We start from the raw sequence: 15,112 nt of genomic DNA, 5'->3' as shown, positions 1-15,112 counted from the left end.
TATCCCTATAACCTTACCTCTACTCTTATCTGTACCCCTCTATCCCTTTGTCCTCCAGGTACCTGTCCAGACCTTCTTTGAAGCCCTGTAGCGTGCTTTTAGCCAGGTGCAGCACCCGGCTAAAAGGCCCTGGGGAGAACACTGCATTATCCTTTCCTTATACTGTATTTTTCCACTCCATAAGACACATCTGACCATAAGACGCACCCTAGATTTAGAGGAGGAAAACAAGAAAAACAACTTTCTGAACCAAATTCTCCCTACCAGGATCTGCACTAGAGAATGACACTCATAGAAATTGAAAGGGGAGAGGTTTAGAACAAACGCCAGGAAAATCTTTTTCACCCAGAGGGTGGTGGATACATGGAACGCGCTACCGGAGGATGTGATAAGCAAAAGCACGCTACAGGGCTTCAAAGAAGGTCTGGACAGGTACCTGGAGGACAAAGGGATAGAGGGGTACAGATAAGAGTAGAGGTAAGGTTATAGGGATAGGATTAGAGGTAATTTATAAAATTAGTCAGAGACCACTGTTCAGGCAGTGGGCCTGATGGGCCGCCGCGGGAGCGGACCGCTGGGTGAGATGGACCTCTGGTCTGCCTCAGCGGAGGCAACTTCTTATGTTCTTATGTACACGGTGACAAAATTCATCACCATCCCCGTCTCCGCGGATAACCATGGGAAATAATCCCATGTCATTTTTTAGTGTCTATTTCAACCTCAGGTTGTTCTACTCCAGCATTCTTCAAAGCAAAGCTTGAGGGTCATTGGTTGTGGCCATACATACTCTGATTCATCCCTCTCTCCTTAAAGAATAACATGAAGATGGTTTCCCGCAGTTATCCGCGGGGATGGGAACAGTGATGAATTTTGTCACTGTGTCATTCTCTAATCTGCACCTGTCCCCCCTCCATGCCAGGCTATGTACCCTGTTCCCCCCTCTGGTGGTCTAGTGGTAGGCGAGGACAGTGCACAGAGCAGGCAAGCCTAGTGACAAGCAGGCCTAGTGGCCTAGTGACAGACAGGCAGGCCCCATACTTCCCAGTACCTTAAATCATCTCCCCATACAACCACGTGCCCCCTAGTACCTTAAATCATTCGCCCAAGTACCCCCCAGTACCTTTTTTAATCATACCCCCTCGGTACCTTTTTAAATTCCTCCCTCCTTAGACGGCTCTCATCTTTCCCAGCCAGCGGCACAGAGATCAGGAGCAAGCCCTCCGCCTTCCTGCCTGGGCCCGCACCAATCTCCGAATGGCTGCAGTCAGTTCTTGTGAGTCTCCCAGGTATAACGGCTTTGTGCCCTGGGTCAAACCTCTCTATTCCCCTCCATGCAGCATCTCTCTCTTCCTCCCCTCTATTATCTTGTGCAACATTTTTTTCTCTCCCCATGCACCATCTTTCCCTGCCCTCCACCCTATATCCAACATTTTTCCCTCTCTCTTCTCTAGGCATGTCTCCCTTCCCTCCACTATATAAGAACATAAGAACATAAGCAGTGCCTCCGCCGGGTCAGACCATAGGTCCATCCTGCCCAGCAGTCCGCTCCCGCGGCGGCCCAAACAGGTCACGACCTGTCTGAATCACTAGAAGGGGCCCCCTTGCCACCTTGGTTTCCCATTGAGTCCTATCTTCCCATCGAAGTCCTAACCCTCCGGTCTTGCACATGCACGACCTGGTTGGGTTTCTATACTTATTTCCTGGTTAGCTTTCTATACCTGTGTTACATCCCAGCACCTCTCTCAGTATCCCACGATCCCTTTATCCCTCAGGAATCCGTCCAATCCCTGTTTGAATCCCTGTACCGTACTCTGCCTGATCACTTCCTCCGGTAGCGCATTCCAGGTGTCCACGACCCTTTGGGTAAAAAAAAACTTCCTTGCATTTGTTCCCTTCAGTTTCTCCGAATGCCCCCTCGTACCTGTTTTCCCTTTCAGCCTGAAGAATCTGTCTCTATCCACCCTCTCTATGCCCCTCATGATCCTGAAGGTCTCTATCATATATGCCAGATTTCTCCTTCTTACCTCTTTCTACCTCTTTATTGCATCTCTCCCTTCCTCTCCTCTATCCCATGCCCAACAATTCTTCCTCTCCTCCCAAGCATAGAAGCTTTCTATCCCTCTACTCCCCTGTGCAGCAGCTTTCCATTCCTCCCTCCCATCCCCCTGTACCATGAGATCTGACATACGGGCCTCCCAAACCAGCAGCAGCAGTGGTGGCAGTGGCCGGCAGGAAGAAGCAGCGCTCTGAAAAGGCTGCTTCTGGCCTGCCCCACCAAGGCTTCCTTCTGCCGTGTCATCTGTGACATCACCAGTGAAAAGGCAGAGGAAAGGCCCAGTTGGGGCAGGCCAGGAGCAGCCTGTTCCGAGCACTACCTCTTCCCACCGGCCACCACCATCACTGCTGATGCTTTAGGACAGTGGTTCCCAACCCTGTCCTGGAGGAACACCAGGCCAATTGGGTTTTTAGGCTAGCCCTAATGAATATGCATGAAGCAAATTTGCATGCCTATCACTTCCATCATATGCAAATCTCTCTCATGCATATTCATTAGGGCTAGCCTGAAAACCCGATTGGCCTGGTGTTCCTCCAGGACAGGGTTAGGAATCACTGCTTTAGGAGATACGGAGGGGTAAGGACTCATTGAATTGGTGAGTCCAATTTTTTAGAAAGCGAATTGATTCGAATTGGAGAATCAGGTAGCACTACTCTCTATACCTAAAATTTATACAGGAATTTCTACCTGGATGTCTCGCTGCCATCTAAAATTATACATGACCAAGAATTTTTCCTCCTAAACCCACCTCTCCTCTTCCTCCATTCTCTATTTCAGTGGATAAGGCTCTCATCCTCCCTATCTCATCAGCTTGTATCCTCAGAGTCATCTTTGACTCATCTCTTTCCTTTACTTCGCATATCTAACAGACCATCAAGACGTGCGTTTCTTTCTCTATAACATCATTAAGATCTGACTTTTCCTTTCTGAGCACACTGCCAAGACCCTCATCCATGCTCTAGTCATTCCCCCTTTTTTTCTAAAGCGCTTCTTTAGTATCTTTGGCTCTGCAATTCTTACTCTGGTAAATGAAAGTTTAAAACAAGGTATCGTCCCCAAAGCTTGGAAAAGTTCTATCATTCATCCTATAATAAAAAACCCCAAAACTAGCGCTGAAGACATGTCAAATTACAGGCCTATTGCCAACTTACCATTTCTGTCAAAACTAACAGAGAAGATCGTATTTAATCAGATCTCAGAATTCATTGAAAAAACAAATATTCTTCACCCCAATCAAACCGGTTTCCGACAACATCACTCTACCGAACACTCACTAATAGGCATGTCCACTGTAATTCATTACTTCTTAGACCATCATCAATCCGTTCTATTAATCTCTTTAGATCTCTCTTCCGCCTTCGACACAATTGATCACGAACTTCTACTTCATAGACTTCAATCAATAGGAATTACAGATCAAGTTCTCTCCTGGTTTCAATCTTATTTTTCTGATCGCTCCTCAACAGTCTCTTTTAACAACTCTACTTCTAATACTTTTACTCTAACTAATGGCGTCCCTCAAGGCTCCATACTTTCTCCACTATTATTTAATTTATTTCTCGCTCCACTATTAACCTTATGCCAATCAATCGGCTTTAATGTCTTCGCTTACGCTGACGACATACAACTTTTACACCCTATTGATATTGAAAATCCTTCAGATACTTCTGAGATCAATGCAAAATTAGAAAAAATACATCTTTGGCTAAACAATAATAGACTCGCTTTAAACATCAATAAGACCAATGTATTACTTTTTCCCTGGAAAGATAACCCAAAGCTTAAATTTCCTATTGCCATTAAGGATCATCCTATACAAGAGGTAGATAATATTAAAATACTAGGCGTTACTTTCGACCGTAAACTTTCCTTTCATAACCACATCAGCAACGTCATTAAGTCATCATTCTTTAGGCTTCGACAAATTCGTTCTGTTTCACCATTCCTTAACAATAGTTCACTTAACATTCTCATCCACTCTCTCATTATATCTAAGATAGATTATTGTAATGCACTCTTTAAAGGCATAGCTCAAAAAGAAATCAAACGTTTACAGATCATACAGAATACCTCGGTCAAGCTTATCTTTAAAGCCAAAAAATTTGACCATGTCACTCCACTTCTTAAGGAAGCCCACTGGCTTCCTGTTAATCACAGAATCATTTATAAACTCAGCTTACTTACTTTTAAATCTCTTTCTCTCAAAACTCCGGCTTTTATATATAAATCATTAATCCCTTACACCACGAATAGAACATTAAGATCTACCGACCAACATCTACTATCAATCCCATCTCTTAAAATCATAAACACAAGACGCCAATATATTTTTTTCCGTCACTGCTCCCCAAACCTGGAATTCTTTACCTTACTACCTGAGACAAGAAGTTAATTTAGAGAAATTCAAAAGCAACCTGAAAACCTTTCTATTCAATGACGCCTTCATAAATTAAGAATAATTTCATCATAAACCAATTTCAGGACCAAGCTTCACCCCTTCCCCATGTTCATTCCCTAAATGTGAGCCCCATCTTTATTTTATATTGTAACTTCTTACCTTCTCTTTCCCATATGTTTCTAGTATTGTCATTTTGTCCTAAGTTCAGTCAACTATCCTCAACGTATCACTTTGTTTATAATGTAATTTTTAATGTACATCGCTTTGAATTAAGATAAAGCGATTAATCAAAACTGAATTAAACTTGGAAACTTGGAGTCATATCCCACCTGGTCTACTGCAACTTGCTTTTCACAGGTCTTTCGCTAAGCCATCTCTCCCCCTTCAATCTGTTTAGTGTGCTACTGCACGCCCATATCCCGACAGTGTCATTGTGTTCATGTTACTCCTCGTCTCAAATCATTTCACTGGCTCCCTGTCCACTTCCGCCTGCATTTCACTTAGAGAATGACACGGGGACCGTTTACCGTGGTAAACCATGGTCACAGCAGTAAATTCGAAGGAATGGAGACATTTGCAACTGGTTTACCGCAGGAATGGGGGCAAGACCTTTCACCGCCCTGTGGGAATGGGTACAAGACCTTTTACCGCCCCATGGGAGTGGTGAAAAGTCTTGCTCCTGTGGTAAAAAAATTGCGCCTGTGTCAGACTCGGCATCTCCTACCCAGCTGCTCTTGCGCCTATTTTACCTTCAGGAGCCAGCCATGCCACGATGAAGACAGAAGGAACCCAAAACCAAAGCCTGAGACCAATGTGATTTGAAGAATAAAATTACCAGACAACAAAAGGTAGAAAAAAATTAAGTTATTTTATATTTTGTGATTAGAATATTTCAGATTTGAAATATGTATCCTGCAAGAGCTAGTATTAGATATAACTGGGGACCGCAAAGCCCAGGCTGTGCTTCTTTAGCTTCCAGCTGGCTTAGGGCTCTCTCTGACCAAAGGGCAGTTGCCCTAGTTGCACTCCCCTAACACTATTCCTGCCATATGTGACTGAATTATTCTGTTAGCTTGATTTTTCTATGCAGCATTCGGTAGTAATTTGGTTTGTTCAGTTTTCACAATAGTGATGGGGATATTTGTGAAAGGGAGGGGGGACAGGGGTTTTGTTGATCTTTGCTCTGCATTATTTGTGTTTATAAAATGACAATTATACAGAATATTGTCTCTTTTTATCATTTAATAAAATAAGTTCAGTATAAAATCATAACTATTCGAGGCTTGTACGGATGGGATCTGACAGTTTGCAGGGCGAGGACGGGGACTGAGACTGAGCTCGCGGGGACGAGGCAGGGACGGGGACCGAGCTCGCAAAGATGGGGCAGGGGCGGGGACGGGGATGAGCTCATGGGGACGGGACAGGAACGGTGATAAATTTTTCCCTGTGTCATTCTCTAATTTCAATCTCCTCTTATAGACTGTCACTAGCCAGGGTCCGACAAGGCAACAGCGGCAACACCCCGCTAGGCAGCACAAGCCTTCTTTGCTGTTTCTGAAACAGGAGATAGCCCTACAGTGTGTGCTTGGCTCTAATAGAAGCCACACTACTTTCTAGACAACCCAGAATACTGTACAAACATTCAAAGTCAGAACAGCTTTGGTTTAAGTAGGATTCTTTTATTGCTCAAACCCCAAGAAGAGGACAATAAAACATGTGCAAAAAGAAACATACAATAAACAAGCACAGAAACTATCATCAAAGTGGGTTTTGAAGCTCAGCAGCAGTGCTTTTGGTCTTATACTGGCTTCAATGATTTTTCCACAGGAGGACGGGTGGCCCCGCCTTAGTCCTAGCTAGAGCCACAGCTTCCAGTACTTTCTTCCAAACAAAAGAAAAAGAAACAAAATTGCAATTAAGACCAAGCTCAAAAGCAGTAATCTCCTCATAGTCCTCTGGTTGTACTTTATAATCAATACAATTTGCTCCCAGTTTCAAAAAGAAAATATGAAACCAAAAAGAGAAGAAGAAAACTTCAGGGAGAAAAAAAAATCCTTTAAACAGTCCAAACACTCCTAAGTACCGTAGTCTAGATCACCACAGCCCTATGGTTTCTTTTCATAATTATCTGCACAGTTCATTACCCAGCCTTAGACACAGAGGAAAACCAAAATTAAAAAACAAACAAACTTCAACACAGCACCTGAGAGCTTTCCTTCCTCGTTCATAGGAACTCTCAAGTCTTAGTCTCTGTAAACAGTTACCGTAAGTCTTCTTTAGCACACATCAAAATTTCTGGCAAACACTGGAATAGCCTTTGTTTCTTTAGCAGGTGTCCATCTGCTCTAATTGCTCACCTTCAGGTGTCAGCACTTCTGAAACCTCCATACATTCTAATGGGCTGGAGAGCTCCACCTCTGACTTCTGTATAACCTCTTCTAGCTCTAGCATTTCAAAGTCCTCCTTTGGCTCTGGCCTGGGCTCTGCTCCAAAGCAGATCCTCCTCCTGCTTTGCTGAATCTCTCTCAAACAGCTGGTCCTTCAATCTCCTCCCCCCTTGGTCCTGAGGAGCTCATTCTTATACCTAAGAAAACCCCACCCAAACCTAGGTAGGTCAGGAATGGGCCAAGGCTCTCTATGGCTCCCCCTTCTGGCCAGCCTGTAAACTGCTAGTAGTACCGTTTAAAAGGGAATAAGCCTGCACTTTCCCTGGCATTCTGAAGAGTTTACAGTGATGTTTACTCCTAGCCTCTTTTGTAGGAATAAAGCGGCTACCTTGACAGTAGCTGGACTCTGGCATGCCTGGACCCGGATAGGCAGACTCACCCATCTGTGAACCAGTGTCAAACTCCTGGAGATCCTTTTTTACTGTTGGGCTATTTTTCTCTCTGTTTTCTATCAGTGACAAGCCAGCAGCAGTACTGGAATTGTCACAAGACCTAAAAGTGTACACTTCTCCCTCCGTATTCACGGTTTCAGCATTCACGGTTTCGATTATTCACGGTTTTTAGCTTGCTGGCTCCTCCCCCCCAAATTACATCAGCTTGCACAGAGAAATCGCTGATTCCCAGCACTTTCTTCACCATGTTTTCTCTCTCCTTCAGGGACAGGCCAGGTCTCCCACCATGTTGTTCGTGGTTTCACCATATTCACGATGGTTTTTAATAGAAAACAGCGAATAACATATGAAGAAGTTATTTGGGGTTTTTTTTTGTATTTGAGGTTCTGTTAATCCCCTATCACAGCAAATATGGAGGGACAAGTGAATTCACTCTGCAGCTCTTCAGTACTTCTCCTCTCCTATCTTTCTTTATACTCCACCCTAGGAACTCATCATGTCTCTCTCTTATGTCTGCATCCTTTTGCTCTACTGCCAACTCCCGACTTCGTCCCTTCTTCCTTGCTGTACTGTATGCCAGAACAAACTGCCTGACTTGGTACGTCATGCTCCGTCTCTGGCAGTATTCAAACCCAGGTTGAAAGCCCACTGTTTTGAAGCACTGTTTAAGTCCCAACCTAACCCACTAGTAAAGCACCCATATCTGTTTGTCTCTCCCTCTCCCCTACCCCATCTATTCATTCCCTTTGTAATTCCCTGCCTGAGCAGCATGTATAGATTCACTCTTCTGTCTTATTTGTCTCTCATAATCAGATTGTAAACTCTTTTGATCAGGGACTGTCTCTTGCATGTTTAATGTACAGTGCTGTTTTCACCTGGTAGTGCTACAGAAATAACAAACAGTAGCACTAGTAGGAATGGAAGGAAGGAACAAATAATAAATATTTAGTCCTACTGGAAGATGGTTATGTTTCATACCAGTAAATTGGTAGGATATAAAATTCCAATGGAACCATCTCTCGTATTATTAGGTACATTGAGTATTACTTTTGAAGATATGCAACATTGTGAGTTTATTAGAGTGTTACTGTAATTTTGATTGCTAACATTTGTGTAGCCCAAAAATGGAACCAGCCTTCAGGATATGGTATGTATCTGGTATTGACCATTATCTTAATGTGTACTTTTATAAACAGGCAATGTATGTAATTTATTTGTCCTTTTGTTCATATATTCTCTCCATTTTTCTTTCTTTATTTTCATTCCAGGAACTCAATCATTCTTATTTATTGGGATTGCTGATGATGAGAAATAGTTTATTATTCTTATTATCCTCTTCTAATTCAGTTAATTTACATTTTAAAAGATCTGTTCTCGCCCAACATTATGATTTAATGGTACTTTTTCTTCATATTATAGCCAATGGCTAGTTTTGTTTAAAATTGTTGCCTACTCATTATGAATATTGGAATATTAGGGATTTCTTTTTCTACTTGTAATGAGTTACTGTATTTTTACAGTTCATTATTAATTTTATTGAAATATTGGGTTTACTTTGTTACATTACAAAATGAATAAAAGTTATTGGGGGAAAAAAAATCAAAGAGAGAAAATTATATTGAATTTGTCATTTAGTAGTTAACCAATGAAGTTTCATCAGAACAGCAGTTCAAATTTAGAGAGATACCTGCAATGAAACAAGCAGTAATGTTTTCAGATACTTACAGGATTTCAGTAAAATGTTTGGTAAACCCACTAAAAGACTATTACAATAATCACAAAAAAGAGTTATAAGACGCATTTAATAATTAGAAAGCCCGACTAGGAGTTTCATTCCAATTCCATAATTTCTCTGAGATTCATTGTTTTTTCCCTTCCTTTCGTTTTTTTACCATAATTGTCTTCTCTTCTATCAATCAAATTGTATTTCTTTTCCCATCCTTTCCTCGTGTTTTATTATGTTTGTAAAGTTAGTCTTTAATATGTTTTGTAAGGTTTAGTTCTTTGTTTGTTTTCCTGCCCCCTCAATTTTGTAATTTTACTGATATGTTCATCGCTTAGAATTTTGAATAAGCGATTAATCAAATTTATAATAAACTTGAAACTTGATATTGAAGTTGTCAATATACGAGGGTTATTTCATAAATAATGCACACTTTTTTTTTTTTTTAAATTCTTTATTCATTTTCAAATTTACAATAAGTGTAACAATATATCCAAACAAATTAACAATAAATATAACACTTAATAATCATCAATGGTACAAATAATATGCTCTTATCTTCCACCCTTCCCACCCTTTCTTATCATATAATCAATACCTTATTTTTTAAAATTTACTTGTTTTATTTTTTTTTTTTCAAGTATTTCTTTACAATCCTTCAATATAGTCTCCCTGCTTTGCAATGACCGAGTCCAACGTACGAGAAGTTTTATTATTCCATCGAAGACACCGTTTTTGTTCAGTTGCCGAATAGCTCGGGTACTGGTGGAAAAAAGCTCTTCCAGAGATGCAAAATGATGTCCACGCATAGGTTGTTTCAACTTTGGAAAAAGGTCAAAGTCTGGTGGACTCATGTCTGGACTGTAGGGAAAATGAGGTAACACCTCCCAGCCGTATTAGCGTAGCTCTTCAATAACAACATTCCCTATGTGTGGGCGAATGTTGTCATGAAAAAATGAGTGGCCCAGGTAAGAGCAACTGAGATCGGGTTTTGTGCATTTTTCTGCGCATTTTTTACAAAAAATCACGACAATACACTGCTGTGACACTTCTTCCACATGGAACTTTGTCTGTAATGATGATGCCTTCATGATCATAACCAAAAATCATCATTTGTTTGGCTTTTGATTGAGCTTGTCGAAATTTTTTTGGCCATGGGGAAGATGGAGCTCTCCACCCGTCTTTAAAAAATACACAAATATGGCTGGGAGGTGTTACCTCATGCTCCCTACAGTCCAGACATGAGTTCACCAGACTTTGACCTTTTTACAAAGTTGAAACAACCTATGCGTGGACATTGTTTTGCATCTCTGGAAGAGCTTTTTTCCGCCGGTACCCGAGCCATTCAGCAATTGAACAAAAACGGTGTCTTGGATGGAATAATGAAGCTTCCCGGACGTTGGGACTCGGTCATTGCAAAGCAGGGAGACTATATTGAAGGATTGTAAAGAAATACTTGAAAAAAATAAAAAATAAAACATGTAAATTAAAAAAAAAAAAAAAAATAGTGTGCATTATTTATAAAATGACCCTCGTATTATACACTCTGGATTCAGCAAATACATTGTATACACCCCAAGATCCCATACAAACAGTTCAGGTTAGTTGGCATATTATATTCATTGACACAATATGAATTCCTGTCATATGAAATAATTTCTGATCTCTGACTAAGCAAGGGGTATGTTGGGCATAATGTTTGATTTCAGTTTGGGGGAGCAGAGGGGGTATTTCACTTGCTAAAGTGCCCAAACAGCAACAAACAACAGAATCTTTTCCTAAATGTAGGAAACATTCTCCAGTAAAGGCTGCATTTTAGGTTATGTTCAATGGGGAAAGAGTCAAAAAATTTCAAAAACAACGTTGACATTGATCTTTGAAAATATTGTATTACCCCTCATCCTGTAAATCCATTCCCCCACTGTTCTCTTTTCTAGGTTGCAGACTCTCAAAATTAATTTTGGCTGCTGATCTCAGAACCTTTAGTTTCTTCCACAGAGGGCTGAGTAGTTATGAGTCACCTAGCCCACAGACCCACAAACCTATTCTGGCGGCAACAAGCATTTACTATGCATTCTTTCCATCATGGAGAGAATTTTCTAACCAAATTCAGGTTTCTGTCTTTTACAAAAACAAATCACTTGGATTAAGGTTTGCCAACCAGTGTGCCTTCAGACCTGATCAGCTGTGCCACAGAAAAAAAAGTTCCCAACTGCGTAATGCTCAGGTTCAGACTAACACATGAGCTTTCCTTTCAGCATGTCTAGTCACACAGACCTTTCACCTTCCTACATAGATATTTGAGCCCCAGAGTATGGGAATGAACAGGCAGCATGTGGGGCATCGATCACCAGAACCTCTTTTGGGCAGTATACACGTTTCACCTCCCCTTCTCCCTCCTGAGCTGCCTCCTTTGAGTCCCTCCAGCCTATAGTTTGTTTTCAGAGCTTCCTTAACTTTTCTTTTGGCTATATAAGCCTTCTCCCATGTACACACTACCTGCTTTGGGGAGGCTGATGTACTGTGCAACATTTTGTAGGTGTGCCTTGAGCTTGAAAAAGTTAGGAAACACTGCTTAAGCTCATTTTCAAAGACTATTGTTTGCTTGTTTTTTTTTTCCTTCTGTGTTCTGCTTGTTTCTCTTGTTGTCTCACAATAAAAATGAATTAAAAAAAAAAAAAAAAAAGAAAAAGAAGTGCCTAACCTTATAGGGTTAGCCCAGTAACTTAGAATAGTACTGCTTACTCACATGAGGGTGACTTGGATTTGATTTCTCATTCTGGTCTTGTATTCTTCAAGTTAGCTGGGGATGCTGCAGAGATGGCATTCACAGCCTTCAAATATGATGATGCCTGACCCAGTGTGATGTGTCCCAGGATGCACAGTTTAAAGGCACTCAGGCACCATCGTTTTCAAAATGGCAGCACAGAGAAAGGAGCAAGCGGCTATTGCTCCTACCTCCCAACTTAAAGATATGCAGGGAAAGGTGTGGGGAGTCCGAGAGGGAGGGGGGGGTGTCGATTTGGACCACCAGGGACATTTCTTCCATCAGCGGGGTGTGATAATTCTCTGCTCCCACATTGCACCTTAACACGAGCTGGTACAAACAATCAGTGGTGCAAAACAAATTTAAAAAAACAGTGCTACATTTTAAATAAAGGCCGGACAATAATCACCCAGCAGCAGTCAGCATTTTTATATCCATGCTGGGTCGTTTCTTGACACCGGCGTTGAATATCCAGTTTTAGGTTGGCCACTAGAGCTTATGTGGTTAAGTGCAATATTCATCCCTGAACCACTTAAAAGATAGGACTGCTATTTATGTGGCCCAATTCAAATGAGGTCAAGACCTGAATATCAGAACTTAACTGCATAAGAGCCAGCTCCGCCCCCCCCCCTCCCCCGAATGCCTACAAGCTACCTGGCTTCGGCACAGGCACTAACTAAGAACAGCCAGCGGCGTTAATAGTAAGTGCCACTGAATATGGGTGGTTAGCCACAGACAAGCAATTTAAGTGGGCAGGAACCTCTTATACCATGAAGGTGCAATACATTCCACATCTGATATTTTACATACAGAATGTCTATATACGATGAAACATTAAGATATTATCCAGGTAATCAGCAAGTTCCATAATTGTTTTGTATAAAATGTATTTTACTCACTTTTACAACAATAAAAATATTGAACTTAAAAAAAAATTAAGATATAATGTCAAAAGCATAAAGCAACCTCACAACAGTATTATTTTATAAAGAAACAAATATGGAAAATCCCTCGATTTCACAACCTTCCACCTAACTATACAAAACCTCCTCCCCTTTCCCCTGACAGAAAATATGTAATGGAGAGCATTTCTGTGACCCCCTCACCTGATAGGGAGGGATATAAGAAAGACCTCTAGCACAGTACTTTACACTTCTGAATTGTTAAGAAAAATTGACTGCACTTGAGTGGGAAAGCAAATACAGATATGGAGTCCAAAGCTTCAGGAATAATTTATTTTGCCCTGCGACCCCCGCGAGTCCACTGAGAGGCACTCCATAGATAGTAATTCATAATGTTATACTTGGAGGTACATCTTTTATCCAATGTAGGAGCAAACAATGCTTCGTGATCAGAATAGCTTTCCTAAGGAATAATATGCTGGATATTCAAGTCCCCTCAGGTATATTCATCATGCTATCAAAGATACAATTTTGAGGGGTAGCAGACCAATGACAACCATATATCTGACTAAGTTGACTCCAAATACTAGTTCAGAATTGTTGAATCGGTGGGCAATCCCAAATGTAGTGTTTATAGGAAGCATTCAGTTGTCCACACTTAAGGCACTTTTTCCATCTATGAGGAAAAAAATTTTCTTTGCTCTTGGATGAATATATGGTACATCCTTATGAAAAATTTATAATGTAATACCTGAAGCTGAAGACACTCTCAGCTAATCTTGAGCCTTCTTTCAAACATTTTTAGAGAAGCCTTTACGGTTTGTTCCCCAAATCCTGTGTCCAAAGGGTCAAGATGTCAGCCACAGGGGGTCAGTCCTGCCTGCTTTAATCCTTTTTTCCATCCTATTTGGTACGTTAATGAGAGCTAAAAGTCAAATATTTTCTTGCAATAACAAACTTCTCTTTATAATGACAGGGGTTGCCATAGAACTTATTTTGAGGAATTGGAAAAACTGGGTTCGGTTAAATTACACTTTCTGTTGGGAATCTCTGTGTCAAACTTTTAAAATGGAACGTATGATGGCCATACAACAGGGACAGTATAGGAAATTTCTGGATGTTTGGGAACCATTGACAAAATTCTGTAAGGACTGATAACTGATTTTATTTTATGGCCCTTTTAACATCCACATCCACATCCAAAGTGGGAGGGTGGGGGGGATTTGCATTGCAATCTTAAAATGGGAAAGTTATTGATTGATTCTATGTATTTGTTTTTCTTGATTATTGTGTGGGAGGGTTAAAATAGTTGCTTATTCATGTCTATAGGATCAATGTGCTCTTCTTGTACTATTATATGTATATCAATAATAATAAAAGGCTAAGCGCGCATGCGCTTTTCAAAAATCGTGATTCCTGGTGGCATGAGGTGTGCTTCTGTGCCAGTCCTCAGGGCGCCTGCGTGTGACTGTGCAGAAGACACCAGCGACTCCTCCCTCCCGCTCCTCTTCAAAGCAGCCTGCTGAGGTTCGCCAGCCGCTGTAGCGAACCTCGCAAGCCGCTCTCCACCTCCGTGCAGAAGGAGTCGGAGTTGCCGCTGCCGCCACACTCACACATCTTCCTGCAGCCCCGCCCACCGCCATGAAGCAGGAGAACCTGTCCTCGGCGCGTCACCGTCCGCCCTCACTCGCCGCTGCCTCTCACTCGCCGCCTGCCCTCTCTCCCTGCCCGTGTCCTTGCCGTGTCACCTCCCGCCCTCACTCGCCGCTGCCGCCGCCGCCACCGCCGCTGATCCTCTTCTTCAGAGCAGCCTGCGATTGGGGCCGGCTTTAAAGAATCTCGCAGGCTGCTCTCCAACCTCAGTAGCACGCTCCCTCTGACGCACGGGATTGCGTCAGAGGGAACGTGGTACCAAGTTGGAGAGCGGCCTGCTAGTTTTGCTAAAGCCGTCCACCACGATCGCAGGCTGCTTTGAAGAGGAGCAGACCAGAAAATGCCGGGATGGAGGGAGGGTAAGAATGGGGCCAATACAGGGGGGGGCCAGGGGGAAAGGGAAAGGGGGATGCTTTGGGGGGGAGGGGTGTGCTTGGGACATACAGCTGTGCTCAGGGGGGCAGGGGGAAGACAGAAGGGGCAATAGAGAGACAGGGAGAGGGAAAGGGGGCTGCTTTGTGGGGAGGTGTGCTGGGGACAGACAGCTTTGCTCTGGGGGGAAGACAGAAGGGGCAATGGAGAGACAGGGAGAGGGAAAGGGGGCTGCTTTGTGGGGAGGTGTGCTGGGGACAGACAGCTTTGCTCTGGGGGGAAGACAGAAGGGGCCATGGAGAGACAGGGAGAGGGAAAGGGGGCTGCTTTGGGGGGGAGGGGTGTGCTGGGGACAGACAGAAGGGGCCATGTAGAGATAGGGAGAGGAAAAGGGGGCTGCTT

General features: G+C 42.5%; 1 protein-coding gene across 4 annotated transcripts in view; it reads right to left on the bottom strand.

The window, feature by feature from the left end:
- The window catches only part of FMNL3 (formin like 3), a 285,433-nt gene that overhangs the window by 166,477 nt on the left and 103,844 nt on the right, over positions 1–15,112 (bottom strand). The window lies entirely within an intron of this gene.

The sequence above is a fragment of the Geotrypetes seraphini genome, chromosome 3 (assembly GCF_902459505.1).
Source record: "Geotrypetes seraphini chromosome 3, aGeoSer1.1, whole genome shotgun sequence".
In the NCBI taxonomy this organism is placed as follows: domain Eukaryota; kingdom Metazoa; phylum Chordata; class Amphibia; order Gymnophiona; family Dermophiidae; genus Geotrypetes; species Geotrypetes seraphini.
The sequence above is the reverse complement of the archived record's forward strand: the minus strand, read 5'-3'. Positions and strand labels throughout refer to the sequence as shown.